Here is a 19338-nt window from a genome sequence, read left to right as displayed (position 1 = left end):
GAATGCCGCTGAATGCTCTGCCCCACAGATTAAAAAGATTCCAGGTGGCAATTGGCGAGGAATTGTTGTACCTGGGGCTGGGTCTGTTTCTTTTTGAGCTATAGATTGACACCAAAAGGAGTGATTTTGCCAATTTTCCTGTTGTGGGGTAATATCTGTAGGAGATGTTATATTACACTAAGCACCGTTGCCTTCATTGCAATCATATTTGCTGGAGTTAATATACATGCATGAGGCAGCATGGAGCGAGCCCAATATCTCTAGCTCGTCGGGCTTGCCACTATAAGGTAATCTATCATCCCACGAGTCATATTCTTCAAGGCAGGAGCTAATATTGTTTCTACAGTGTCTGGACGTTCGGGTCGTGACTAAATAAGAGTACTCTGTCTCATTAAGTGGTACGCCAATAAGGCAGGTATGGAAGGGGGATTCAGGTTGGGCTAAGGACACACAAAATCTGTTCTATTTAGCTGTCTTGCTAATGAGATCCATACGTTCTGCCTAGGAAATAAGGAGTTAATGTTGGGATGTTTTACCGTAGTAGTTCTTGCGACGGTTATTAATTTTAGTAAACCTACGACAAGTATAATCCCATTGACTGGGTGGCACCTGCCACTGAATTGGTATATGAACTTCATGACCACAACAAGAGTCTAAAATGCGTGAGCGTTTGTCTGCTAATATCTTTTTGACTATGTGGTGTACCTGCCACGCCAAATCTCTAAGCTCTAGATCCTCCCTGTTTTCTATTCTGGCTATACTGTTCCTTATAGTATCCCCTGTTAACGCGGTTAATGCTTGCTGCGGCGTTTCCCTATGCCAAGCAAAATTACAATTAAGGCACCAAAGTCCGTTGCTAAGAACCCGCTGAAAAACTCACCAGTTCCTATTACAGTTCCCACAATAAATTTTTACCCACACTTGGTGATTATGTGCGAAGCAAGCTAAGCAAGCAGTTTGGCAATGGTGTAAAAAGTCTCTCTGTAAAACTGGGAGAAGCGTTTCAGGTACTTCTTGTTCAGTTTCGTATAAAAACTTGGTATTAAATTCCTCTTCAACTTCTCGCAGGATCGGTGCCAGCACTTTCTGCAGGCGATATTTCCTTCTCTGCTCTGGACTGTTCATCGATAACCGCTGGTCGCGTCCACCTTGCAGGGACCCACAAAGTGCCTGTTGGCGTAGAAACACATAAGTAGCCTCTGCCCCAATATACAACCTTAGCTGGGCCTTGCCAGATTCCTGTCTTCGGGTCCCGATACCTGACCACCGCTTCAGGCCCAGGCTGTTTCAACGGGGAAAAATGAGAAATCACAGGCGGCACCTCACTGTTTCCAAAAATACATAAATGATTAAGCACAAACAAACATTTAAGTAGTCAATCCTGTATGCTACTAATGTCAGAATATTTTTCCAAATACTGTTTAAGGGTTCCATTTGCTCTTTCCACTATTGCTTGTCCAGTAGGTGAGTTGGCAATCCCTGTAACATGAGCAATGTTCCAAAACTGCATAAAACGAGCTATACGCTTGCTACAGTAGGCTGGACCATTATCTGTTTTGATTTTCTGCGGGGTTCCCATGACAGCAATACAACTGTGTAGGTGCCGTTCTACATGTATAGCCCATTCGCCAGCCTGTGCAGTAGCCCATATATAATGACTATAAGTATCTATAGCCACATGGACATACTTAAGGCGGCCAAAGCTAGGTACATGAGTAACATCCATCTGCCATATCTCATTAGCATGCAGGCCCCTTGGGTTGACTCCCACACCCAGACCCATGCCTCTGTTTTGATTACTACAAATTGGACAGGCTTTGGCTATAGCTCTAGCTTCTTCTAAGGGAATCTGAAATTCTTTCTACATGCCTTTAGCATTCTGATGGAAAATAGCATGGCTTTCCCGTGCTAATGACTGCCTAGGAAGTACTGTTTGATGAGAAAGCGAGACTAGCTTATCAGCCTTGGCGTTTCCTTCTCCTAACCCTTCGCCCCATTTATGACTACGAACATGGATGACCGAATATGGTTCAGTTCTATTTCTGAGGGCACGTTTTAGTTGAAGAAACAGTTCATAAAGTCGCTGATTCTGTACTTCTCTGATAGTAGCATCCTCAATCCTTGATACTACCCCCACAACATAAAGCGAGTCTGATACAACATTCAACGGTTCATGCAAGTTAGTTACAGCCCAAATGACTGCCAACAACTCCAAAGTCTGAAAATTGTCCTCTGATTTTGCCTCTAATATTTGTTGATGCCATTGTTGTCCCTTTTTCCAGACTACTGCCACCTTCCTGGAGCGTTTTCCAGCGTCTGTGAAAGCCGTAGTGGCATCTGGAATGGGCCTGTCTTCTCTGAGATGTTTCTGTAGCCAGCTCCATTCTCCTAGCCATCGCAAAGGTTTCGGTATAAGGGGACCGGTATTGATTTGTGCTGCAGATGACAATAATGCTTCAGCCAGGGCTGTGGAGTTTAAAAGGTACCAATCTAACGTGGCCTTTTCTATGGGCAGATTAATGTCCGTTGGTTCCAGGCCACTGATTTCCAAAATGCGGATGCGTCCTTTTTTGATCAGCAATGCCAAATTTTCCATTTTTGAAGTTATAGTTTTTCTTTGTTGCAATGGAGGTGACAGCCATTCCAGTACTGCTGTCTCCCCCGTTTTCTTTAACTGCTGAGTAACAGCTCCTAGTAGGTGGTCTTCAGTATTCCAAATTGTAAGATGCAGGGGGAGATCAGGGTCAATCCTTGTGACAAATCCTGTAGATATGCAATGCATAATTTTCTGAAGTGCATCTTGCTGAGCTTGGGTGAGATGAACAGGGGCACAAGGGTCAGTGCCTTTCAGTAGCGGACGCAATTCGTCTAATAAGATATTAGGGATAGCGGTGACTGGCTTCAGCCACTGTAGGTCACCTAGAAGCTTTTGGGCCTCATGCAATGTTGTTATTGATATTTGTATGGACAATTTTTGAGGCACAATCTTCTGTTCTGTGATTGTCCACCCTAGATACTTCCAAGGGGTTGACATCTGAATTTTATCTGGAGCTACTACTAAAGAAAAGTCTGCTAGGATCCTTGTAGCATCTTCAATTTGTGAGGCTGTAAAGGGTTCTCTTTGAGCGAGCAGAATGTCATCCATATAATGATAAACAATGGTAGCAGGCATTTTTTGTCGTAGTGGTTGTAGTGCAGCATCGACATACAGTTGACAAAGTGTAGGGGAGTTGCGCATCCCCTGCGGTAGAACAGTCCACTCAAATCTTTTGTCAGGTTCTCCATGGTTAAGGGCAGGAAGCGTAAATGCAAACCGTTTGGTATCATTAGGATGCAATGCAATGGTAAGAAAGCAGTCTTTCAGGTCTATTATAAGGATGGGCCAGTCTTTTGGTATCATAGCTGGGTTAGGCAGTCCAGGTTGAAGTGCTCCCATGGGTTTCATTTGATTATTTACTGCTCTCAAGTCGTTCAGCAGCCTATACTTTCCGGATTTCTTCTTGATCACAAATATTGGAGTATTCCAGGGACTGATGGAGGGCTTAACATGTCCTTGTTGATATTGTTCCATGACCAAAAGATGTGCCTGTTCCAAACTTTCCCGTTTTAGAGGCCATTGCTTAACCACTACAGGTTCATTGGTGATCCAAGTAAGTGGCAATGGGAAAGTCCAAGCAATGACCATTACTGTAAAGGGTGATCATTAGTGAGGACAAGACCCAGTTGAGAAAGAATATCGCGGCCAATTAGGCAGTGAACAGTAGGTGGCAGTGCTGTTATAGAAAATGCTGTCAATGCTTGTTTTCCTTCAATCTCAACTGTCAGTACAGGGGTACAATTAGCCAGCGTCATTCCTCCGATGCCAGTGACAGTGGTTGCTGAGGGCTGTATCGGCCAGGTGGAAGGCCAGTGTGCAGGATCAATTATACTCGAGTCAGCGCCTGTATCGAGGAGTCCCTTAAGTGTGATACTGCATCCTTGATAAGTCAGACGACAGGACTTCTTAGGTCGAGTATTGAAGTCTATGGTGAGCAAGGTTAGGCCCCCCGTAGATCCGAAGCTTCCTTCCTTCCTGGGCTCTTGTGTAAGGGACCTTAGTCCCTTGGTCATTTGAGGCAATGGAATCAATTGGGCTAGTCTCTGTCCTTTGGGTACTTTCACGGGGGGATACGGAGTATGAACCATAATCATAAGTTCACTTCTACAATCAGAGTCAATAACCCCCGGCTCAACATACAGACCCAGAGTAGTAGCAGAGGAGCGACCAATTATCAAGCCCCCTATTGGCTGGCCATTTAAAAAAATAGGGCCAAAAAGTCCAGTGGGAACCTTATGCAAATGAGTGGAAAGGATGTCAACATCTACTGAGGCTGCCAGGTCCAAGCCGAGGCTCCCGGTTGTTGCTGGTTGGAGTTGTCAGGGGGTGCTGACAGTGCAGCTGCCATTTGTGTCCCTGTGCGGCCGCTGCTCGCGCTGTTCTTCGAGTTTCCCTGCTTCCTTCGACAAGCAGTGGAGTTGTGCGTGTTGGATTGACATTTTCCGCACCATACTTCCGTTGCTCTACATTCTCGACGGATGTGACTGTTACAGCATTTTTGAGAGAAAGAGGGCATGAATTGTGAAAGTTGAGCTACTCCAGGCTAGGCCTCAGATTGAGGCCTGGTGGGGCCCTCAAAGCCTCTGACGCAGTTAGAAATTCAGGGTTGTGGCGCAGGTAGAAAATAGTCTTAAGGTACTGTAGGGACCACGGGGTGTGAACTAGTATAGGTTTTATGGTGTACAGTGCAGGCCGTTTTAAGGAAAAGGTAAACAATGTTAGCCTACCAATCAGAGTGTCTTTGTTTCTGTAAACTATATAGAAGCTTATATAAACTACCGCCTGATTTTGAATAAACGGAAAACGCTTGATGAACCACATTGGTTTGAACCTGCGTTTGTCTTGTCCAGCTTTCCGTTTTTCTGAGGTTCCCTGGCTTTAAGTGGCGCCCGCACAGGGACTCAGGAGGCTCCGAGAAGGCTGCCAAATTATTTTTAGAGTAACGGGCAGTCAGGTTTGAGTCGCGCGACAGGAATTTAGGTCCAAATCGCCTCATGGTGACGGGACCGGGATCCCAAATTCACTTTTTGTGAACGGGGATCAGGTGGAACGGAGCAGAAGTCTCCAAACTCCGAATTGGGCCGTTTCCCAACGGGAGGAAAAAGACTCTTCGCATTGTTGTTTGTTTGCGAGAGTCCGTTGGAGCAGTGGGAAGACCTCGGTGTTCACAAGGTACCTGAACGGCGGGTGTGGACGTGGCCGGGGCCGGAGAGCTGGAGCGGGAGCTGCTGCCTTGCCGAAGAAAAGCGAGAGCGAAGCAACCCGCGGAGGTGAGGTAAGCCGCGTGCAGAAAGAGAGGGTGAAAGTTCACCATGGATGGAGATTTACAGGCTTCAGTGCGGCTGCTCTTTCATATTCTCTCAAAGAGAGCTGAAAAAGTTAAAGAAGCCGATTTAGAACAGTTGGTCATTTGGGCAAGAAGCAAAGGCAAGCTGCAAAAACCTTCCCTGCTTTTTAGTGAAACCGAGTGGCGAGAGCTGGGCCAGCTGCTCTGGGATGCAGTGATAGAGGGCAAAAAGGACAAGAAAACACTATTAGAGCTTGGAGGTGTTTGGAAGAAAGTTTCACATACCTTACAAAGCATGGCCGCGGAGAAAGAGGCAGCGGAAGCTGCCATTCGAGCATTCGAACAGTCTACAGCAGAACAAATAGAAACGCGAAAGCCATCGCGGGTTGAAAAATTCTTTAATGTTTGTAATATGCGGCCAGTGCGCGGGCAGAAAGCCCCAGTCAGCCCCTCTGTCAGAGATGTTGTCGCTCGTTTGGAGGGCGGCACGGAGCTGGGCAGCGCGGGGCCGGCCGGCGCGAGACAAAGCAGGGATGTGGCCGCGCCCGAAGCGGAAGTGTGCTCCCGAGCAGCGGATGTTAACAGCTCAGCGGTTCCGCAGAGTGAGGCAGACCAGGAAGTGACCCTCCCGGGTCCCTTGGGAGGCGGGGAGACACCTGAGGAGGCAGGCGGAGCTGGTGACGAAACAGGGCTGAGTCAGGAGGAGGAACTCGGGGGCGGAGATCAAGGCAGAGACCAGGGCGGAGACGGGAGCGGGGCGGCGTCGGCCCCTCGCCCCCCCCGCAGCAGCAGCGGCTGCGGCTGCCGCGGCTGCGTGCAAACGCAGAGGAGCGGCCCGCCGATACCCGCCGGCGGCAGCGGCCGCGGCCAGCAGCCTGGCGCGGCTTGGAGGGGCTGGACACCTCAATGCTAGCGGAGTGGCAGAAGTAGCCACCCAAACAACACCAGAGCACAGCCCTGAAAATGCCAGTTCCCACCCCACCACCGTGGCGCGGCACTGCCCACTCCCACCGAGTTCAGATTCTGACAACTCAGAGCCAGACTTTCCGGTTGTCAATTGCAGCAGGGACAAGCGATCACAGAACAAGATACAAAGACCAAATACGTTACAGGAAAAAATAGCCCGCCTTGCCACCCTTTCAAATCGTCAGGCTCAACCAGTGGAACCTTCCACTGGACAGCAATTGGCATCGCCAGCAGTTTTAAAAAATCCCTTGCAGTCCCGATGGGCGTCAGTTGTGAAAGATGCTCTTTTAGATGGTGACTGGAAAGCTGCCAGCTCCCTGGTTTGTCCTGTCATAGTGTCTAATGGGAATGCCATCTGGGAGCCCCATGACTGGAAAATCCTACAATCAGCTAAGCAGACAGTCACCACTTATGGGATCAGATCAGAAGCAGCCAGGAACATCATTCAGTATATATTCACAGCAGATGTGCTTTGTCCTAGTGATTCGTCTAACATTGCATCCCTGCTTCTGACACCTTCTCAATTCCTCATGTTTGAAAGGGAATGGAAACGGTTGGCAGTTGAGGAGGCCAACAAACATACAGATGCGGGAGACCCCTTTTTTGGAGTCCAGCCAGATATGCTGACTGGGCAGGGACCATATGCAACCAATCAGGTGCAACTTACCTTTCCTATTGAAATACATCAATTGTCACAGCAATTGGCTCATCAAGCTTTGCTTTTGGTACCGGACAAGAAAAAGTCAGCATCCTATGCCACCATAAAGCAAGGAGCCACTGAACCATTCGGACAATTTATTGATAGGCTGTCAGCTGCTTTAAAGGATGCACCTGACGTGCCACCAGACGTTCAGGAACATTTATTCCGATCCCTTGCTTTTGAAAATGCTAACCCACCCACCAGAACCATCCTAGCCACCCTTCCTCAGGGTTGTCCAGTCGATGAGATGCTTGTCAGAGCCACACGCGCAGAACAGAGCAACCAAGCTGCGGCATTCGCCGCAACCATCCAGGATGCAATTGAACAACAAGGACACATAATTGCAGCTGCTTTATCAAGCAACAACACAAGGAGACAAAAGACGTAATGAAAAACTATAGCAATACTGAGTGTTTTCCAAGAAACCAAGAGGGATGGACATTATGCAAATTAAAGTTATTTCAAATACAATGTGGATGAAAATTACTGTAAAACAAAAAAGGATAGAAATGTTATGAATGCTTGACAAGATTGTTTTAAACTATTTTAAACATTTCTTGTTAATAGGTTGATCATATAATGTAAGTTGTCTGATTTTTGTGATAAGAATTATTATTAAGATGTTAAGGTATTGAGGTGTTGTTTTAATATTTACAGTCAGTTTTCATATGTTTTATGGGTTTTTTTTTTTAGGTGATTGATTGTGAGATGTATTTTTCAGGATCCTGTGTGCTTGATTTTTTAACTACTCATGTGTTTTCTTTATTCAATTTTCTATGCAGCTGCAGTTCATCTTTTAGAAATTTATAGTCCAAGTTCTAGTTCAAGATTTCAGACTTCAAATTCTCAGATTTTTGAAGAAAAGGTTTGTTGTATTTAGAGAATTTTTGTCTTGAAACAAATTTTAGACAGGTTCAATTATTTGATGTTTTGATAAATTGTTAATAATAAGGTTTTTCACTTATAACTGTTATTTTTAAGACTTTTGTTTTGAACATATCCTCCAATTAGAGTTTGAGCTCTGGCCAGGCTCTGGCTCTACGTGGATGGTGTGATTGATTCCAGGTGTTTTCTGCATCAAAAAAGTATTCAAGTCCTTTTGGCTTGACAATTTGACCATACAGGACAGCTGAGCCTCAAAGGGGTTTTGGAGAGACATGATCCGGACATGTTTTATCCAAATCTCTGTTGTTTTAAGGTTTTTCAGCTGCTGCAGACTCTGGGATGACAATTTGATAGTGTAGCACTTGGTAACTGTGATTTTATATGTAATATTAATTGTGTATTATCTGATTGATTTTTATTTGTTGTTAGTTTCTTTACTATGTGCATTGTTTTGTTCTTAATGTTTTTCATGTTTATAACAAAGATGTTGATATTTCCATTTCTTCACGCAAGTTTGAGGGAACAGAATTGAGATAGGACCCTCCAGTCCCTGTGGGAGTGTTGGGTTTGTTTGTGTTTTAACAGGTGCAGAATCTGGATGGATTTCAGTGAAGACTGTGGAACTTCTCAATTGCAAGAGGGCACTGATCTCTCCACAAGTGGATCAGAGGATGCACAGCAAAAGTGGATTGTGCAAAGATTTGTGTTTCACCCACAGAAGATCGTGGCCTTTGAGTTTTTTTTTATAAGTGTGTTTTTAATGATGTTATAGAATTTTTTTTGCTAAGTTTTTAATAAGTTTTAGTAAGGCCTGTGATTTTTCTGTTCATCTTGCCATTGTCTTTCAATGGCAAAAGAAAAAGAGGGAGGTCCCAACGGGGATCAACAGAAATTCTACTTGAGTGAGTGTTTTTACCCATCCAACCAAGAAGTCGTGTGATGGACAGGACAGATGCTCTTGCTGCCTTGATACGAAAAGGCAGAAACAGAATTTTAAAAATAGATGAAACAGAAAAATAAGTTGAAATATCATAAGTGTGAAGTTAGATTTATCAGAAGTTAGTTTATTAGAAGTTATAGTTTATGTTTAGAATTAAGATTGTTTCTTTCATGTTAGACAGGGCATTCAAGAACCTGAGAAGAATGTGGTGGGCCTCAATGTTTTTATTTCGCACTTGTTTAATTTTTGGAGTCTTGTTGGGTCCCATGGCAGAGTTCAAGACTTGGACCTGAGCTCAAATAAGTTTAAATAGCACTCTGGGAGCGCAAGCTGTTGCATTTGTGCAAAACCTTAAATTTATTGATGATAGTTTTCAAGAATTTGGTCTTTTGGGTTCTGTCCCAGGAAATTACTGTTTGATATTTGGATCTTATGCTACCAAACCAACTCAAGAAAATGGAAAATTGACAGATGACAACACTTGATTGTCTCCGAGATCACCATTGTATTACAACTATTTAGAATATTGTAACAATTCGACTCCAAGAGGTAGTGCAGGAAAAACTGCCCCCAGGAACCTTCCTCATTTGTGGGGACCGAGCCTGGTCAGCAGTCCCTCAAAATGCTAGGGGAGGCCCATGTTATATCGGTAGGTTGATGCTTTTTGCTCCCACCATACATCAGGTTCTCGAATTGCCTCAGAAGACTCAACGAGCCAAACGCAGTGTTCTCCAAATGGACACTTCATTTGATAACTGGCTCAATTCTTCAGGTTTTTCTGGCTGGGTCAAAGACAGTGTGTGCAAAAATTAGTTCATTGAGCCTTCACTCCAGCCTGAGTAGCTCAAAAGAAAAAGAGGGAATTGTTACAGCATTTTTGAGAGAAAGAGGGCATGAATTGTGAAAGTTGAGCTACTCCAGGCTAGGCCTCAGATTGAGGCCTGGTGGGGCCCTCAAAGCCTCTGACGCAGTTAGAAATTCAGGGTTGTGGCGCAGGTAGAAAATAGTCTTAAGGTACTGTAGGGACCACGGGGTGTGAACTAGTATAGGTTTTATGGTGTACAGTGCAGGCCGTTTTAAGGAAAAGGTAAACAATGTTAGCCTACCAATCAGAGTGTCTTTGTTTCTGTAAACTATATAGAAGCTTATATAAACTACCGCCTGATTTTGAATAAACGGAAAACGCTTGATGAACCACATTGGTTTGAACCTGCGTTTGTCTTGTCCAGCTTTCCGTTTTTCTGAGGTTCCCTGGCTTTATGTGACCTACATTTCCACATCGGTAACACTTCATTCGATTGCTGCCAGCGTTGGTTGAGCGGGGGTGTGCGGCTGCCGCTTGGAGAGGAGCAAGAGCTGCCATGACCTGATTCTGAGAGCTAATAGCTTGCTCACGCAGGGCTGTGGCTTGTTCCTGTAATCCCTCTCCTATTCTCTGCAGGGCATTTACTAAAAACACCTGGGGGCCAATCGGCATAGAGGCGGCCTTTTCTAATAGGTCCTGCACCCTCCAATCCCCTGGGGTCGAATTAATCAAGGCTCTAGTGGTGGAATTGCCGTTTTGTAGGATGCATTGTCTTAGCAAGGTGTCTTGCATATAATCTGCTACTCCCGCTTTAGACAATGCTTCCATGATCTTATCTACAAAGGCACCAAGGGGCTCTTCTCTACCCTGTTTGATTCCCATATATATAGGTATCCCTCCCGGGGTTTTAACTTTATCCATCGCTCTCTTGGCCACTGTCATAGCTTCCCTGAGTTTGTTGGGTCCTAAAGCTGCTTGGGTCTCAACTCTCAGAAATGCACCTTGCCCTATTAGTTCATCAACCGTGATCCCTGTCAAGGCATCCCCCTGGGCCCTTGGGAGATTTGCACTCAATGCAGCCTCCTCTCTTGTAGTAGTAGGGACAGGCAAACAGAAGATCACGGGATGTGACGGAAAGAGAGAGACCCTTCCCCCCTTCTTCTCCCTGCCCCACGTTGTCTATTAACCCCAGAGCATGTGACCACACCTGTTCCAGTAGTTTTCCACTACCGACTAACCCCTGAGACCCCACAACCCCCCTCTGACGTAGCAAAGACCCCTGAGACTATTTAAACCCACGAGATGAGATAATAAAGGCTTTCGACCGTCCGCCACACTGGTGCAAGCGTCTGTCGATAGCCCGAGCAGTCTGGAGAGGCCAGACCGCCGTGCTGCCCCCGGAACCAGGTCGCCTGTTGTCTTTTGCAAAGCAACATATTTGGTGCCTAAACCCGGGAAAAATTCGCCTGGGTGACGGGATACGCCTGGACAGGAGCAGCGGCCGGAGCGGTCGGACCGTATCTTGGCGCAGGGAGACGTCCCGGGACCCGCGATTGTCATGGACAGTATCGCAAGGGTCGTAAGTGCGATTCATAAGCAATGGGGTATTGAGTGTAGGCTCAAGGATTTTTATCTTGCTATAGCGAGGCTACTTGAGCTTGGGGCGATTGAGCGTCCTGTGGATGTCTTACATCTGGAAATATGGGAAAAATGCACTGCCGCGCTAGCCGAGGACACAAAATCATCAGGCAGTGGCAAAAACCTTAAGGCATGGGGCAAAGTAAGAAAGCCCTGCGCAGGGCAATAGAAGAGCAGGAGACATGGAGCGTGGCGCGTACCTGTTTATTAGTTACTCCCAAGCTCGGGGTGGGAGCGGGAACGCAAACTGCCCCTGAGAACGATCTGCCCGGCGGCGGGGACCCGGGGGGGGCTCGGCGCGTCACATCCTTCCCCGGATCAGAGCTCAATCCCTGCCGCGGAAATTCCCCGAGAAATCGCGGGTTCCCCGCCCGTCCCGCCGCCGCCGCCGGTCCGCGATCCGTTGTCAGAAGCGCAGCAGGGCGCGGAACATTTTTGGCAAGGGCTGGCGAAAGAAGCCAGAGATGCAGAAACCGCGGCTCGAGAAAACACCCTGGCCATGCCGCCTCCTTACCCCCTTGAAAATGGCACTGATCGCCGTGGAGAGGGGCGGGGCGCGGGTGGTCTCGGCGTGAAAACTCGGGAGCCGCGCGATTTCGGGAATGCGCATGCGCGGGAGAAAGAGGCGGAGAGCGGCAGAGAGCGCGGAGCCAATCGGCAGCCGCGCCGGGCGCAGCTACCATATAAGGGAGAAACCACCCCCTGCGGGAGGCGCGGCAAACCCGGGGGGTGGGAGCGGCGCCACCCCCGCGGGGAGGAGCGAGCTCGGAGCCGAACAAAAAGGCACCGAGCCCCGGAATTACGCTGGCATTCGACTTCCGGCTCGGAGTCCAGCAGCAGCTCCGCCAGCTTGAAGGAGCCGGCGGGAGCCGCCCAGAACTCCGAGACGGAGAAAACAAAGCCAACGCGATTCAAGACAAAACCAAGTAAAGTTCTAAGCTGCACCGGAAAACAACTACAATACAAACCAACCCAGTTTACCAGCTGGGGAAAAATATCCCTTTGGGGCTGCGGGAGAAAAGGGCGTCTCGCCAAGGAATGCGGGTCCCAGCCCCAGGGGAACGGGACGGGGGCGGGCAGCCCTCATACCCCATACCCCCACAGGAAGCAGCCAGCTTTATACCCCTGCCAGCGAGTCTCGCGACACAGCCTACGGCACCTTCGTACCCACCACCACCGCAAGCAGCGCCTGTGCCGCAGGGTCAGCGGGGGATGCCCCGGAACGGGACCCCTGGGTGGCCCTGGCCATGAAAGTAGGAAGGGAGCCCCCGAGGGTGTGGGGGACGTGCCGCCTCTGTGGCAGTTGGGACCCCCACGTGGTGGGGCTCCAGCTTTGGGCAGACACAAGAGCAGACTGCTCGATGTTTCCGCAGGCACTGTGGCCCCGACACTGGCGGTGCAGGGAGGTCCCTCCAGTGAACGGGGTGGGAGGGCTGTCCCGAGCTTGGAAAAGCACCCAATTAGTAGCTATAACTCTGCATACAAAGAAAGGGCCAGAACGGACAGTAGCAATCCACCCCTACATTTTACAAAACTCTCCACCCCTGATAAGAAGGCACATCCTTACTATGTCAGGAGTCAAGATTACAAATTTATAATAAGGGCCACTGCTGCACACCCACTGCTGCCAATCAAACCTGACCCTCAAAACAAAACTAATGAGAAGCTGTGAGTCTTGTTTGCAGGACATGCCCGTGGACCGTCCCCGGGATGCATACACCCCTGCTCCAGAGGGAGATGACAGACCACCAAACCGCCAGACAACACCTGAGAGTCCCACGGCGGTGAGACCCAGACATGCACAGTGTCTTTATGCGATTTTGCTGTTAGAGGCTTGTGGCCGGGGGGCAAGCTGACCCAGGCCACTTCCCTCATCAGCCATTTAAGTGAGTCATGTAACATCTTTCAAGTGACAAGGTGTTCAAAGAAGTCACCACAGTAAACACCCCATCCTTTGTGTTCCACATAGCCAACCTGTTTAGAAGCTACCTTTCTAACCCTAAGCGAAACCAAACCGAACCTGACTAACTCCTGTTGTCTTTGCTATGATGTTAAACCCCCTTTCTACGAAGGCACTGCTTTAGACACCCCCTTCAGTTACTCCACAGCCAGTGCCCCCCACCAGTGCAGATGGGACACTCCCCGCAGAGGACCAATAAGTGGGTGATCCCATCTGCATCTGGGATGTGGGTTTGCCAAAGATCTGGAGTGAGTCCTTGTGTGTTCCTTGCCAAATTTAATGACTCTATCGATTTCTGTGTCCAAGTTCTGATTGTCCCCAGGGTCCTGTATCACTCAGACGAAGAGATATACCATCTTCTCGAGGAACCTAACAGACTCCACAAAAGAGAAATCATCACAGGTATAACTATCGCAGTGTTGCTTGGCCTGGGAGCAGCTGGCACAGCCACGGGTGTCTCAGCCATCGCAACCCAGCAGCACGGACTCTCTCAGCTGCAAATGACCATCGACGAGGACCTGCAGAGGATCGAGAAATCCATCTCCTATATAGAGAAATCAGTCTCTTCGCTTTCAGAAGTGGTTTTACAAAATAGGCGAGGGCTGGACCTCTTGTTCATGCAGCAAGGAGGACTGTGTGCAGCCCTGAAAGAGGAGTGCTGCTTTTATGCAGATCATACGGGAGTCGTTAAAGACTCCATGGCAGAACTCCGAGACAGACTGGCTCAGAGAAAGAGAGACAGAGAAACCCAACAGAGCTGGTTTGAATCCTGGTTCAATCAATCACCTTGGCTCACCACTTTAATTTCCGCCCTGGTAGGTCCACTGGCAATACTGCTTTTGGTTATTACCATAGGACCATGCCTGCTGAACAAACTAGTCTCGTTTGTTCAGGCCCGTCTAGAGAGAGCAAACATTTTGTTCATAGGCCACCAACAAATGCTGTAAACCAAAAACTGCGAACACAGTAAGTCGCTAAACCTTTAAGACCTGCCTTGAAAAAATTACTCAGGTTTACCAAACCACCCTTTCCTTAACAAGTCACAAGTTTGTACCTCACTCCAGTGCCTATATCTACGACTACCTCATTTTATATATGATAAGGGGAGGGGAGATGTAGTAGTAGGGACAGGCGAACGGAAGATCACGGGATGTGACAGAAAGAGAGAGACCCTTCCCCCCTTCTTCTCCCTGCCCCACGTTATCTATTAACCCCAGAGCATGTGACCACACCTGTTCCAGTAGTTTTCCACTACCGACTAACCCCTGAGACCCCACAACCCCCCTCTGACGTAGCAAAGACCCCCGAGACTATTTAAACCCACGAGATGAGATAATAAAGGCTTTCGATCGTCCGCCACACTGGTGCAAGCGTCTTTGTCGATAGCCTGAGCGGTCTGGAGAGGCCAGACCGCCGTGCTGCCCCCGGAACCAGGTCGCCTGTTGTCTTTTGCAAGGCAACACTCTCTCCAGCGCGCCTCAAACAATAGTCGTTGATGCGGGGTATAAATCAATTTGGCAATGCCTCTGATATCTGCAGGCAACAGCACATGGGCATTAAACATGTAATCGAGCATCTGTTTAACCGGTTCACTAGAAACTCCATAATTCCCCACTGTGGCACGCAACTGGGCCAGCATTTTCCAATCTAAATTTTGCACCTGTGCCTGTTGCCCACCCCCTTGCGGGTTAGGCGTATAAATGACTGGAAACGCTAAGGTCTCCTGAGCCGCTGCAACGAGATCAGCGTCCCCCTTTTCCATCGCCTTGCGGGTGAGCGTGTTCCAGTTTTCACGTCTCTCCCTGGCCATGGCCTCTGCGAGGTCAGCTTCTGCCCCAGGGACAGGCTCCTGGCTACTGAGAGAAGCAGTTGCCCGAGGTGGGTGAGGGGGGTTGTGGTGACCATTCCCGGGGATCGCGATACTCGGCGGCTCAGCGGGGGGGGCGGATGGCACAGATGAAGGCACATCAACCATTGTAAAAAAGGGAGGGTTTGGAGCACTAGGGTCTACTGGTAAACCGTAATTGCGATTATGCTCTTGTGCTGTCTTCACTCCCTCAGCTGCCCTTTTTTCCGCTTGGCACATTAACAATTCATTGTGAACTGCTTTCCATAACTTACTCATCTTCTTAGCGAGTTTATCATCGTCTAACGTCAACTCCCACAACTTATCCCCATATTTTCGCCATTCCCCTAATTCATGTATGCAGGTCTGAGAAAAAGGCATACGAAGCTGCATGCTGCAATAATGCAGGGAGATCCTTATCTAAATCAAGCCCTTTAAATTGCCTCCGTCTGAGAAACGAGGTGAAAAGGTCATATGCTGCTTGCCTATCCATACTCACGTCAGCGCTGTTGCAGCCCCTCCAGGCTTCGGCAGCACCTATGGGCTGAGCCCACCGCTGTGGTCACTCAGGGCGCGGCACCAGGTAGCGGAGCTTAATCGCCGTCCGTCTAGCTGCGGGACCCGAACCCCAACGCAACGTCTCACAGATCCAGGCTCAGAGTCCCATCCGTTCGGGCGCCAGATGTTGGTGAGAGTCGCGGGAGACAAGCCTCATGCTGCCATGATCAACAAGTCTCAGTTTATTGGAGTCGATCACAGTTTCTTTATACAAGCACTAATTAGCTCATACATATTGCAAAAGCGAAGCTCAGGATTGGTTACCTTTCTATTAACACATATATCTTTATACTTGATTATCTTTCTGCATACCATGCAATTTCACATCCTGGCTGTTACGAGACATCTGTTGCTCAAGGTTGTTACGAGACATCTGTTGCTCAAGGACATAGTTTTCATGCTACAAGTCACGTACTCTCACACTCTTATCAACTTAACACTGTCGTGTCCCTTGCTGCGCAGCCATTCTTCAGATAAACTCCCTACAAGAAGACATCTAGACAGACCCTGCAGGGAGGGAGAAAAACTGCATATAGGCCTTTTGAAAAGATACAAGTGGATTTTACTGAACTACCAAAAGTCGGAAGATATAAGTATTTGTTAGTAATAGTAGACCGATTAACTCACTGGGTAGAGGCCTACCCTGTGGCACAAGTGACAGCACATTTTGTTACAAAGATTATTTTAGAAGAAATAATTCCATTATTTGGGATGATTAGAGTGATTTGGATCAGGGTTCCCAATTTACCTCAAAAGTGTTAAAAGACATAATGAAAGCTCTAGGGATCTCTTGGGAATATCATACCCTTTGGCACCCTCAGAGTTTGGGGAGAGTAGAAAGAATGAACCAGACCCTAAAGCATCAGCTAGCAAAACTAATGGTTGAAACAAAACTATCTTGGATTAAGTTCTTACCATTAGCGTTGTTGAATATTCAAACAATGCCGAGCTCAGACCATGGGATCCCTTCATATGAGATATATGCAATGGCATATTCTCAAGAGATGCCGGTGGGAAATCCTACAGTAAACGATATGTCGATCCAAGGGTATGTCATGACTTTGGGAAAAAATGTTCAAGAACTTTGTAAGAAAGCAATAATGAACCAAACTCCTCCACTGTGATTTGCAATTCATAAAATACAACCAGGTGATCAAGTATTGATCCATAGCTGGAAATAAGGTAGCTTGAATCTCCATTGGGATGGACCTTTCCTTGTGCTCTTGACCACAGATACGGCAATACAGACAGCAGAGAAAGGGTGGACACACATCTCCTGAGGAAAAAGGATCTATAACAACAAAGGAAGCAGACTGGAAAATTACCTCTCAGCCAGGAGAACTGAAGGTGAAAATAACATGAAAATCAGATGCCGGGAGATAAAATAACCTGTATTGAAAAGGATTGTAATTGTTATCTCTTTGTAAGCACTGAATGCAGCTATTGTAAGGAGAGGTGGTATTATCATTGTCGCAGGGGTTATCCTCCAAGTGGACTGTGCCCAGAGTGTAAACACACTGAACAGATTTTAACTGAATATATTTTTAAAAAGAGACTAGAGGAAGGAACATTGGAACTAGATTCTTATGAGTGGTGGATGTTGTAGAAATACAGATTAAGAGGGGGACTATCAAGTGACGCAAATATTAAAAAATTGAGTGTCACGAACATAATCGAGTCCCTTGTGGATCTGAGCCAGTCAAAGCAAAGAATTGGGAAGTATTTAAGAAACAGCACGAAATCCGGGAAAGCTCATACGAACCCCTGAAGAATATCCTTGCTGCAGAGAAGATGGTACCCCTCACTGCCAGGAGCACCCCAGTAGGCAAAGGAGGCAGAGGGATAATAAAACTCTAGGGCCTTATGATACTGTTGAGTCTTCCATGGAATGGGATTACCGATCCCTGCTTAAAGTGCCACCAAAATGTGAAGTACGGCCGGACCATGACCCGAGCATTTGCAGCACACACTCATATTAATGCAGGATGTTATGACCCAGGAAAACTTGAAACCTGTACAATAGGAGAGAAGAGTTACTGGGTGGCAACAAATTTAGGAATAGGAGAATGGGCCCCTCGAAACTATCAATTTTGTCCCCAGGGAGAACCATTCCTCCATTTTACCAAAGGCTGAAAAGTGGAGATAATCAGATAAAGGAGGAGTGCAAGATAAATGCAAGGAAGAATTACTGAAAAACGTCACAAAGACTTTAGGGGAAATTCAACTTAAAAAAAAAAAGAGCAAGAGCAGAAAGTGACTTGTATAAAAAAAATGAGAAAAGACTCAGTGATTGGTACCTCCCCACGTTAGGAAAAAATTTGTTTATTGATCTGATGCAAAAAGTAGTAAAGGAATTGAATGTGACTAACTGTTGGATTTGTGGGGGATCCCAAATGACCAAGCAATGGCCATGGAGAGGAGAAGGGGTAGTTGTCACCCTGATTCTTAAGTTTTTCTAAAGCCTTCTGAGTTTACATTCTGTTGGAAAACTTTCCCACACAATTTCTGTAAATAACATATTGTTTTGCATTCCTTCATGGGGATGGAGAAACTTGATGTACTAGTGGTTTGTCCAATGTCTTTGGAGAGGCGGCCCATTCACTCTCCAATCCACTGTCACCTTTGGAAAAGTATAAAAGTTGGAGTCAGAAAATAAACTTCCTCTTTTACCTTGCAAAATAGCAGGTGGCTCGCGTTGTGCTTTCTCGTGTCCTATAGCGACATCTGGTGACCGCCGAAGTGTATTGCAGCTTAGGCTGGGAACTCTGTTGGTGAGGTCTTTCTGTTTGTTCAGTGCTTTGCCTATTGCTGTTTTTGGTAATGGAGAGCTTTGAGGACATCAGGGAAGAGTCTGTGGCTTTGGACGTTTAAAGGGAGGTGCTGAAGCAGAAACGCGTTTTTTTTTATTGGGATGATTTTGAGAGGCTGTTTTTATGGGCAAGGAAACAGGGATTCTTTCCCAGTCTTGCTGAGGCCCTTTCCTGGGAGAATTGGTCTCATGTGGGAGATCGCCTCATGGATGCCCTGCTTGATAATAGTTTTGAAGATGTTGGGCCGCTGATAATGCTGTTCAAGAGATTGGATGCGATTTGGCAGGGGTCTGAGATTGGCAGTTCTCGGGCTTCTCTGGGGGACCTATCTGTCTTGGATGCGGATGCTGGGGAAGCCGAGTCTCTGTACAGTTGCCCTGATTCCCCTAGCCCCCGGGGGAGTGAGCCGGAAGGCGGCTCCTCCTCTGGGGTGGTTCGGGCTCCCAGCCCACCGGCTCCAGGCGTCCAGTCGGTGGAGCCGGTTCGGCCGCCTCGCCCGGCCCCGCGTCCCAGGCGTAGTGGGCTGGCTTGGAAAGAACATTCTCTTTATGCCTTCCCGGCGCTCGGGGGTGAACGGGGCCCTGTGGATAAGCCCCCGCCTAGGATTGCGTCTGACTCGGTGACGGTGCATTGCCCGAACTGTGGTGTTACATTTCCCCTGGGAAAGACGCAGGCGCGTTCGCCTGGCCCGGTCTCGGGTTCGTCTTCTGAGGAGGAATCGGCTCCGATCCCTGAACCTGCGCGGCCTGCTGGGCATGCGCAGGTGGTGGGGGCTGCCAAAGGTGGGGCATTGGTCACTGTTCCATCGGACTCCGCCCCGGCAGGCAGGCAGCCCGCCCCATCCCG

At 47.8% G+C, this 19338-nt stretch overlaps 1 long non-coding RNA gene across 1 annotated transcript; it reads right to left on the bottom strand.

Annotated features, from left to right (window-relative positions):
* Positions 1 to 4768: 4768 nt before the first annotated feature.
* Positions 4769 to 5970, bottom strand: LOC121469599 (uncharacterized). Its single transcript, XR_012053340.1, has 2 exons — positions 5670 to 5970; positions 4769 to 5467 (listed from the first exon to the last, which is right to left on the bottom strand). It is a non-coding gene; the product is annotated as an uncharacterized lncRNA (long non-coding RNA).
* Positions 5971 to 19338: the final 13368 nt, after the last annotated feature.

Source organism: Taeniopygia guttata, chromosome W (genome assembly GCF_048771995.1).
Source record: "Taeniopygia guttata chromosome W, bTaeGut7.mat, whole genome shotgun sequence".
In the NCBI taxonomy this organism is placed as follows: domain Eukaryota; kingdom Metazoa; phylum Chordata; class Aves; order Passeriformes; family Estrildidae; genus Taeniopygia; species Taeniopygia guttata.
Note: the sequence above shows the minus strand (reverse complement) of the source record. Positions and strands in the feature narration are given on the sequence as shown.